General features: G+C 56.0%; 1 protein-coding gene across 6 annotated transcripts in view; it reads left to right on the top strand.

Moving 5' to 3' along the window:
- The first annotated feature begins 2,065 nt into the window (after window positions 1-2,065).
- The window catches only part of ZNF710 (zinc finger protein 710), a 67,487-nt gene continuing 59,801 nt past the window's right edge, over window positions 2,066-9,751 (top strand). The window contains exon 1 of one of the 6 annotated variants that reach the window (XM_028122111.2): window positions 2,066-2,194. The gene's annotated coding sequence lies outside the window, so the exon portion shown is untranslated. The other 5 variants (XM_028122110.2, XM_028122108.2, XM_028122113.2 and 2 more) reach the window with 5 other exon arrangements.

Here is a 9,751-nt window from a genome sequence, read left to right as displayed (position 1 = left end):
TCTACAGGGGGTTCTTTTTCTGTTGGGCTTAGCTGGTTTTCAAATTCTTTCACAATGAACTTGTGTCATAAAGAAATAATAGAGGTATAAAATGTTTACAATGCAAGAACTGGAACACCGGGGTCTGCTTCTATCTAGGGGGGCATTTTGCTGGTGCCAAGTTCATCGGCAGGTTACTTGGGGAATGAGGAACCCAAGCAAAGGCCTGAGAGGTTTTAAGGGATTTCATTCGGGCTCTGGAGGAGTCAATAATCTTTTTCTCCCTCTCTCCCCCTCGGTGTGAACGTCTGTGTCTACTTCTCTCCGCTGAGCAAACACAGCCAGGTGTCTGCTCCTAGGGCCCCTCCTGGATTTTATGAGGCCCCCTCTCTTCTGATTTCTATTTGTTCTTCAGGCAGGCTACAACTCCACTGATCAGGCCAGGCCTCTGGAACTCCGGTCCGCACATTCTAGTCATGTTCGGGAGATGACACCCTGGACATCCTGATCAGACAGAGGTGTTGCCCCAATCCCAGTCACCCACCGGGACACGGGCCATCTTTGAAGGAATGCTTCTTCCCCAGAGAGCACATCACGTTTCTGACATGGTGAGTCATTTTGGTTTCAACCCAGAATGTAATGTCACTTCCAGGTTGGACAGGCACCTCCCTGTCAGTCACTCGCTGAGTTATAATAACGAATAAAAGTTACCATATATTGGAGCTTCTGTCCCAGATCCTGTGCTGGGCATGGGCTCTGGTAAGACTCAAAACAACTCTGTGAGTGAGGGGCTTTCATCCTCATTTTACAGAGGATGAAACTTAACTTGGGTTAAGTTGCCCCAGGGACACGCAGCAAGTAAGCCTGGGCCCTTAAACAGAAGACCCTGTCGCTGCAGCCCGCGTTAACCCCAATTTAGGAGTGAGCAAACTGAGTCTAGGTTATTCCCTGAGGCTGCTATCACCCAAGTTCATGAAGCTAGCAAGTGGGAGAAGCTAAAATGTGCTGTATCTCGCTGATCCTGGCCCCCCCCTCCCTGACTTACGCCCTGACGCCCTCCCCACCGGCCCCTCCCTGACTTGTGCGCTTGGCGGTCCTCACTCCCACTCCCCCGTTGTACTCCACACTGCAGCAAATACTTGTGGCAATTCCAAGAACCTGTAAGAATGTTCTCTCTTGCCCCGGGGCCTTTGGACAGGCTGTACCTTCCCATGCATTTGCCTGGCACAGGCCTACTCATTTAGATGTCACCTCCTCCAGAAAGCCACCCCTGAGCACTCCAGTCCAAGTACACTTTTAGGTGCTTCCTTGGTTCATCCTGGCATGTATCACATGGCATTGTGGTTGCCTGTCTTCTCGCCACTTCCCCTCCCCTGCCGGGCTGCAAAGCCTAAGCGAGGGCCATGTGTGCCAATGGTGAGGTCCTCAGCATCCAGCACCGTGGTGGGCACAGAGGAGGTAGTCAGTAAGCATTTGTTAAATGAATACCTGATTATCAGAGCTGTGTTCTGCTTTGTTTGGAGACTACAGCTTAGGTGCCCTAAGTGGGAGGATATAAAATGACAGCAATGTGGCTTCCTGTCTATCCTATTAAGAGGGTATAGTGGGCGAATGCTCTGGGGTCACCCCGGGCTCAGTGCTCTCGTGTGAAAACCATGGTGTCCTCCTTGCTAAAGCAAAGTCTCAGGCTACTGTTTTCTCACTCCCAGGCAGAAACAAACCATGTTCTGAGTGACTGGAGTCATTGCTCACAACACCAGGAGCTGGTTTAGGGTGGAGCGAGGGGCAGCGGCCTTGGGGCTCCAGTCTCTAAAGGCCCAGGCCTCTCGGCTGGGGGGAGGGGTGAAGAGTAGCAGGTCCTGTCCCCGGGAGGCTGCAGTCACTGGGGGAGAGACAATGGGACTCAGCATCTGCTCCTCGCTGGGAGAAGGGACCCTCCAGTGAAAAGCCAGGGAGAGCAGGGAAGTGTGGGAGGAATTGATGAGGAGAAGGGGTGGAGCCAAGGAGAAGCAGCCGGGAGGAAGGAAGAGAAGGGGAAGGAAGAGAAGAGGGAGGGGTGAGGATTCCGGCTTTCCTTCCTCTCGGTGACCTGGTCCTGGGCGGCAGCCTGCTCTGGCATTGTTTCCTGCGGAAACTCTCGGGGCCCACGAAGACCTCACGTTTCTCCCCACAGCCGCTAGCAGCAGCCCCCGTCCAAGGGTCAGGCATCCAGCAGGTGCTCAATACTCACTTGGGAAAATGAGAAACGGGGCCAACTTTGCTCTGGGAACTTTTCCCTTGTCTTCTCCCCACTTCTCCGGAGAAGCTGAGGGCAGAGCAGGTCTTGGGAGCACGCCCAGGCGCCCCATGAATAATTGACCCTTCCTGGCGGCTCTGCCCGGCTCAGTCCGAGGACTCGCGACCGGCCCAGCGTCGGAGTTGAGAAGCGGCTCCGAGTGGCGGGCGTTCCGGAGGTTGGAGGCCGAAGGTCCGGCCTGCCCGGGAGCGGGGTCTGGGGCGGGGGGGCGGGGGGCAGGCTGTGCCAAAGCCCGCGGGGAGGCGCCTGGGGCCTGACCCCCCGCGCCGCGAACGGCCACGCCTCGGCGCCCCCCAGCCGTGCGCCCGGGGAGGGGGGCGCCGGGGCCCAGGCTCAGAGATCGGAGAGCCCACGGCGGGAGGGGGAGGGCGATCCCAGCGCCTCCTCCGAGCCCCTTCCCACCCCCGCCCGGGCGCTCGCAGCCCGCGCCTCTCCCTCGAGCCTGGCCGTCCAGGGCTCTGCAAACAGCTGTTTAAAGGCTCTTTTACAGTTCAGTGCTCTGCGGGGATGTTTGTTCCAAACCCATCTGCCTACTTTAAAAATACATAAGTAAAGAACACACCCAGCTTTCCACCCCTGGCTGGGGAGGGGCGGACTCGGCGGCCCCCGCCCGCACTTCGGAAGGAACCGGCACCCAGCCGCCGCCGCGGCCCCCGCCCCCACCCCCACCGACCCTCCTCTCGGGAGGACGCCCCGGGCTTCCCAAGGGGGAGGGGGCGCGCAGCCCCCGGGCCCCCTTTGTGACGGGCCGGGCCCCCCATTTCCATGCGAGGTTCTGGCGCTCCCCCTCTCCCCCGCTTCAGTTAATCTTTGTTCCCCTTTTCTGCTGAGAGGAGAAAAAAAAAAAAAGAAAGAAAGAAAAGGAGGAAAAAAGGCGTGACTTGATTTTCAAACGAAACTCCCACAGCAAACAAAACCCTTTTAGAGAAATAAGAAAGGAGGAAGAAGGAAGAAAAGAGGGAAGAAAAAAAAAGGAGAAAGAAAACCCTCCAGGCTTTCAATTTGAGTGGGAGAGTTGAACCGAAAGAAAGAGAAAGAAAGGAAGAAAAAAATCCTCTCTGCGGTAGAAAGAGAAAAGAAAACTTGGGCTGACAAGAGGGGGGTGCTGGGGGGGGTGGAAGGAAGTGAGAAAACAAAAGAGAGATAAAAGGGCTGCTTTTCTGTCTCTCTTCCTCTGCGAGCTGGGTTAGGAGGAGCTGTTTTGCATCCCTTCACGTCAGCCCTGCCTCATTCCCTTCTTCCAGGGAGGGAGAGAGAGCGAGCGAGCGAGCAGGAGGGAGAGAGAGCGAGAGAGGAGAGGGAGAGAGAGAGAGAGAGAGAGAGAGAGGGAGAGAAAGAGAGGAGCCGGAGGGAGGGCGGCAGGAGCAGGCGGCGGGCGCGCGTGGAGGCGGGCGGCGGGCGCGCAGCAGCAGCCCGGGCGGTGGGCAGCCAGGAGCCCCCGGCCCGGCCCCGGCCCCGGCCCGCCGAGGGCCCCAGCGCAGGAGCCGCGCCCGGAGCAGGGTGAGTGTCCCGCGCGGCCCCCGGCCCCCGGCCCCGCAGCCCCGGGTGGCGCGCCGGCGGGGGCGCGGGGGGCGCGGGGGTGGGTCGAGGCGGCAGCGGCCGACCCGCCCCCCGCCTCTCCCCGGGGACGGCCGCGCGCAGGCCCGCGCCGCGCTGCAAACATGTCGTCTTTTCCTTTCACTTCCACATTCCCTCATGCCGGGGAGCTGGAGGGAGAGAGGGAGAGCCGGGGAAAGAGGGAGAGATGGCGTCTCGGGGGGGGAGGGGGAGGGGAAGGAGGGAGGGAGCGAGCGAAAGAGGGCGAGAGCGAGGAGAGCGCGCGAATGAGAGGAGAGAGAGAGGAGAGAGAGGGAGAGAGAAGCAGAAATGAAAGGAAAGCGCCGTGGCGGCGGCGGCGGCGGCCGCGGCGGAGCGGGAGGCTGGGGAGGCTGGGGAGGCGGCGGCGGCGGCGGCGGCGGCGGCGGCGGCGGCGGCTCCCGGGCCCGCACGTGGGTGTCTCGGCGCCCCGCGCGCTCCCCCCACACCCGGCCCGGGACTCAAAGTTTCACCCCCTCGCCGCGCCGCCCCGCCCCTGCGGCTGCCCACAAACTTTATTCTCCGGGGCGGGGGGGGGGGTGGTTGCTGCGCGTCCCCGCCGTCCCGGGTGGGGGGGGTGGGGGAGGGCCGAGCGCGCCGCCGCGGAGGAGTGGGGGGGAATCGGGGCGCCCCGGAGGGCAGCCGGCGGCCGCACGTCGTGCGCTGCTGGACCCCGGCCCGGCCGGCGTCGGGGCGCCCCGGCCGGGGGACCTGTTGAAGGCGCTCGCCGGCTGGCGGGGTCCCCACGGCCTGTCCCCAGGCTCCTTAGTCTCACTTCCCCTTCCTCGTCGCCCCTCTCTGTCTCCTCGCGGTCATTTTCCTAATTGGACAGAGCTGTGGGGTGTGATCGCCGGCGTCAGACTAGGGGGCCAGGAGGCTGCCGGGTGAGCGCGGGGACCCGGGGACCGACGGGGCAGCCCCTACAAGCGCGCGGATCCCGCAGATCCGGCCCTGGTGCCACCGTCCCCCTAACTGCGGACTTGCTAACTAGTGCGTATCGGGGGTTTTTTCCAACTTGCCTTTTAAGATGACTTTTATGGTGGCTGCAACTGCTTCCCTCCAGTCTGAGCTGTAGTTTGGGAAGATTTAAGAGGCCAGGGAGGTGCTGGCGTGGGTTTTAACTAACCCGAAACGGTCCTTGGTGTTATCTCTAAGCTCTGCGTTGGTTGGGGCAAAGGCAGAGCCGTAGCCTGGGTGCGTTTTCACAGGGACACTGCGAGGTGCTCGTCCTTGCCAGTCTGAGCGGTCCAGTGAGTGACCATCCTGGTGGCCCACCTTTGAGCTGCAGGCTGAGCGCCCTAACTGCTAAGAACACCCTGAGCGCCTTTTATTTCTGAGCAAAGTGGAAACTCCTAGCAGTTGTCGACCTGGAGGGGACGTAATCGGTTCCCGTGGGCGCCTGGGAAATTCACAAAAATTCCCCCACAGGTGTGCAGAGCAGGACTTTGCACCCTTGGGGGTCACCCAGCCAACTTTGAAGCTACTCTTTGAGTTCTGCCTTTGTACACGTGTAAGCAAAAACAGTCAAAGTTCGTTTCTCCCAAGTGGAGGGCTCCTGGGCCTGCATGCCTGTTGTGCTCTTATCTAGGGGCCTTCAAAGGAGCGGGTCTTATGGGAGAAGGGAAGAAAACCACCCCTAATTGTCATTAGACGTTAGAAACTGTATTTTTAGTGTTTGTGATCAAGCCATGGGCCTGTCCAGTTTTGATATTTTGAGACCTAGTATGATTGTACCTTTCTTGTTTGCTTTAAAGTGAATATTGTTTTCTAGAGTTTTCTTGGTGGTTTTGTCCACTGGCCCATAGGCCACGTGTCACCCTGACCAAGCACCTGCCTGACCCCTAATTGGTCACCTATAGCTCCAGCTGCATCTGTGCTCCTGAAACCTGCAGGATCTGGCTTTCTCACACGAGGGCAGTGGGAGTAGAGCTGCTTTCTTTTGAGTAGGGGGAGCTGGACATTTGGGTCACATCTTCTTTCCTGCAGTCTCGCCTGGTTGCCCACCTGTCTATGGAGGGAGATGCAGTGAGTTGAAGTGAGGGCAGGTGCTCACTCTTCTCCAGGCAGATTCTTAGGTGAGTCCTTGTCCTGTGGTGTGTGGCCAACAGGCCATTTGTTCTGTTCTTGGGTCACTTCCATTCCAACCAAGCATTTCCTACCAAGGAGAATTTTTTTTTTTTTAGGATTTTATTTACTTATTTGACAGAGAGAGAGACACAGCGAGAGAGGGAACACAAGCAGGGGGAGCGGGAGAGGAAGAAGCAGGCTTCCCGCGGAGCAGGGAGCCCGATGCGGGGCTCGATCCCAGGACCCCGGGACCATGACCTGAGCCGAAGGCAGACGCTTAACGACTGAGCCACCCAGGCGCCCCCTTACCAAGGAGACTTATTTTAGTCTCGCTGTCTAGAGACAAGGCCACAGACAAGGTCTGGAAGGGTTCTTGAGCTGAAGGAAGGGAAACTAATGGGACCCCCAGAGATTTTGCACGACTTCTATTTTAGGTTTGCCTTGTAGCCCAGAGATATTTCTGTCGGAGTCTGCTTAAAAAGTTCAAGTTTGAAGTTAGAAGGGAGTAAATAAACAAAGGAGAAGTCAGGTGTATCTCGGGGGATGCTCCCCACAGGCGCCTCATCTGGCTTGCTCACCACCAGGTCCCAGACCTGGGGCTCATGTTGCTGAGTTAAGGAATCTCTGAATCTGTTGAGTCTCATGTTAATGATGGTTGATCTCAACCCTTAGACTTCAGAGCTGGAAGACACCTTAGAGATTGTCTAAGAGAAACCGAGGCAGGAGAAAAGCTCCACGCCTAGGGCCACACGCTGTTGACAGAGCCAGCATTTGAATGTTGAGCTTTCAGAGTCCATTTCCAGTGTTCTTCAGCACAAGGCCAGGGCCTCTCTTCCTGCGGGGGGTCCCGAATCAGGCTCTGTCCAAAGAGTGTGGCTCTGAGAATAAAGCCATCGGTGTATGCTACCTGCAGGGGACAGGTAAACGGAGCACCTTATTGCCCAGGTGTGTTACACACGTACCGTTCTGGAGGATTTGACAGGCCGGCGTGACTGCTAGGGGGAACCAGGACCAAAGGCCCCCCCTTCCGTAGGGCAGCATTTTAATCATCAGGATATTCCCAAGTCACACTCAGCACTTTTGGATCTGGCATGCTTTCTTCATGCTTTGTACTTGTGTGCAATTTATTTAGGATTGGTCTGCCGAGAAGAATGGGGGTGTAGGGAAGAGCCAGAGACCTGAACTGATGTTTGTTCATGGGTCAGATCTCCTACTAGAATGTTAGCTCGTGAGGGTAGAAAGTCTTTGTTCATTGCTGAGCCCCTGTGCCCACGTGGTGGGCCCTCAATGATACTTGGTGAATAAGTGTCCTGGGCATTGGGAAAAAGACCTCCCTCCCAGAAGGAACCCGTGAGTGACACACAGAGGCGGGGATGGGAAGGTGATTGATGGGACCTGCAGAGTTTTGCAGTGAGTCATGGCTTCAAACAAGCTCTAGACAGGTAAGGCAGGAGCAGCTGGGAAGAGTCGATCCGAAATAGGTGGAGCCACGGGGTAGAGATTGTGCAAAACAATAGAGAGATCTCAAATTGCGCTGGATAGAGGGAGAATAGTAATAATCGTGTATCTGGGGCCAGGCTTGTGCTATGTGTGTGTGTATCATGTCCCTTAGTATTCCCATTTGGCAGATGGGGAAACTAGAGCATAGAGGAGTTGAGTCACTTGCTGAAGGACACAGAGCTGATCCCTGAACCTGGGCTGTCTGGCTTCAGACTTTGCCTCCCTAGAGCTGAGCACTCAGAGCTTTGGAGTTCCTCAAAAGGATGGCAGCAGAAAAACTCAAAAAGAAACTGTTGGTCTGCAGTGGAGTGAGGCTGGTCAGGGGGCGTGCTCCCTGCTCCTGATGCCGGAGCCCGCGCAGCGCTCAAAGACCGTTTACCCAAGGAAGATTCGAAGGGAGTGCTTCTTTGGGAGGCCTAACCATTCCCCAAGTAGAGTAGCTAGTACAGATCTGGGACTATTTTGCACTTGATAAACATTTAGGAGACGTTTTTCTTTTGAAGTATGCCTTTCAACTTAAATTTTAATTGGTATGTATTTGAAACTGCTGGGCATTCTAAAGCTACAGGTATCACTGTTGGCCTTGAGGCTTCCAGAAGGTGTTTTCCACGGGTGTAAACCTTCCCTTTCTACTCGAGGACGCTGGTCCAGGCTATTACAGAGCACAACAGCTCCCCTTTTATTGACAGTGTGATTTGCCGGTCTCTGTGCTGGGCCCGACCTCATGGAGCTTGTAGTCTCCCTGGGAGACAGACACTGAACTAATAATTACACAAATACTCTTTAATTACAGTTGTTATAAACACTTCAAAGGGAAAAGTACAGAGGCCATGGGAGCTGATAATCAGGGAGCATGGAGGGGAAGAGAGGCTTTCCTGAAGAAAGGGCATTTAAACAGCCGCAGGAAGGGTGGGTGAAGAGGCTTTAGCCAGGGTGGGATAGTCCATTAACCTTGACGTAAACCCTTGCTACTCTTAAGTGGTCCGAGCACCTGCAGCATCAGCATCACGGCCCGGGAGCCTGCTAGAAATGCAGAAACTGCATTTTCACACAACTCACCTGCACGGTAAAGTCTGAGAAATGCCAAAGGAATCCAAGTACTGAACCGGGAGGTTCTCAGCTTGGCTGTGAATGAGTGGGGTGGCCACTGGGAAAGTCACTTCTCTGGTTAATTAGGGAATTAGATCATTTCGTGAGTTCCTTCTGGCTTCTGTCATCTTTGGCTTTTGCTGGTTTGCGCTGTTTCCAAGCTTATTAAGAGTGAGGGCCCGGGCGTCTGCAGCATCCGCCTCTGCGGGGCCTTGGGTGGGGGTGCCCAGCAAGCACGGGGTCTGTGCAGTGGCCTGGCTTCAGTAGATGCTGCACAGCGGCCCGACCTTTGGGGAGCTTTGGGGAAGGATCAGAATAATTCGCAAAGAGCAGGTAGAGCTTTATTGCACACTGAGAGATTGTCTTAAGGTGACCCAGGGAGGATTTGGCCTGAATCGAGAGCAAAACGGGCAAGGGTCAGAAGGGCTTTGGGGAAGAAAGGTGTAACATTTCTGCCAAAAGCGGAACCTGAAACGGGGCTGTTGCTCAATAGTCCATTGCTTGTGAACATGAGACTTGAAGCGTTGCCACAGAGTTTCGCGCCTGAGATCCTCACATCAGTGTGGAGAGGACCAGAGGGCTGAGAGTGGTCCTTGAGCCTTGCAGTGTGGGGCGTGGGGAGGCGAGGGGGTACTTGAGTTCACATGCAGCTGTGCAGAGTGTTATGGGGATGTGTGTGCACTTTGCTGGGGAGAGGACCCATAGCTCTTGCCAGCCTCAAAGGGGTCTGTGGCTTCCCCGAACTATAGGGCAGATGCCTTTTTGAACTAATCTCACCCAACTCTCTTAATGACACAGCACTTACTAGGGACCAGGCACCATTGTAAGCACTTTCCATATTATCTGGTCATTTAGGTTGAATAACTTTCCGGAGGTCAAGTGTCAAAACCAGGCCTGGCGCCGGATGGGTGGGCCCCAGGGCGTCCCTGCTCGCAAAGCCTCACTTCGTTAACAGGGCCGGTGGGACTAGGGGAGAACTCCTTTGGTAGGACAGAAATGGAGATTACGGAGGCCCCTACTGTGTCTCCCAGTTAGTTGCTCATGCATAAAACAGAAAGGTTTTTCCCGAGGAAACAGGTTACCCATTGCACCAGGTTGCCGGGCTAGCCCATGAGAGCCTGTGTCACTGTTGGGCCCAACTGGTTTTTGTTTGCTCAAAAAAAAAAAAAAAAAAAAGAAGAAAAGAAAAGAAAAAATTAAAAAAGACGGCCGCAGTACTGCAGGCTAAATTAAAAATTCTAGCAT

Source organism: Eumetopias jubatus, unplaced genomic scaffold (assembly GCF_037043125.1).
Source record: "Eumetopias jubatus isolate StellerSeaLion01/CBP00866 unplaced genomic scaffold, mEumJub1_p1.0 scaffold_7, whole genome shotgun sequence".
NCBI lineage: Eukaryota > Metazoa > Chordata > Mammalia > Carnivora > Otariidae > Eumetopias > Eumetopias jubatus.
This window is presented reverse-complemented; position numbering and strand designations above follow the sequence as displayed.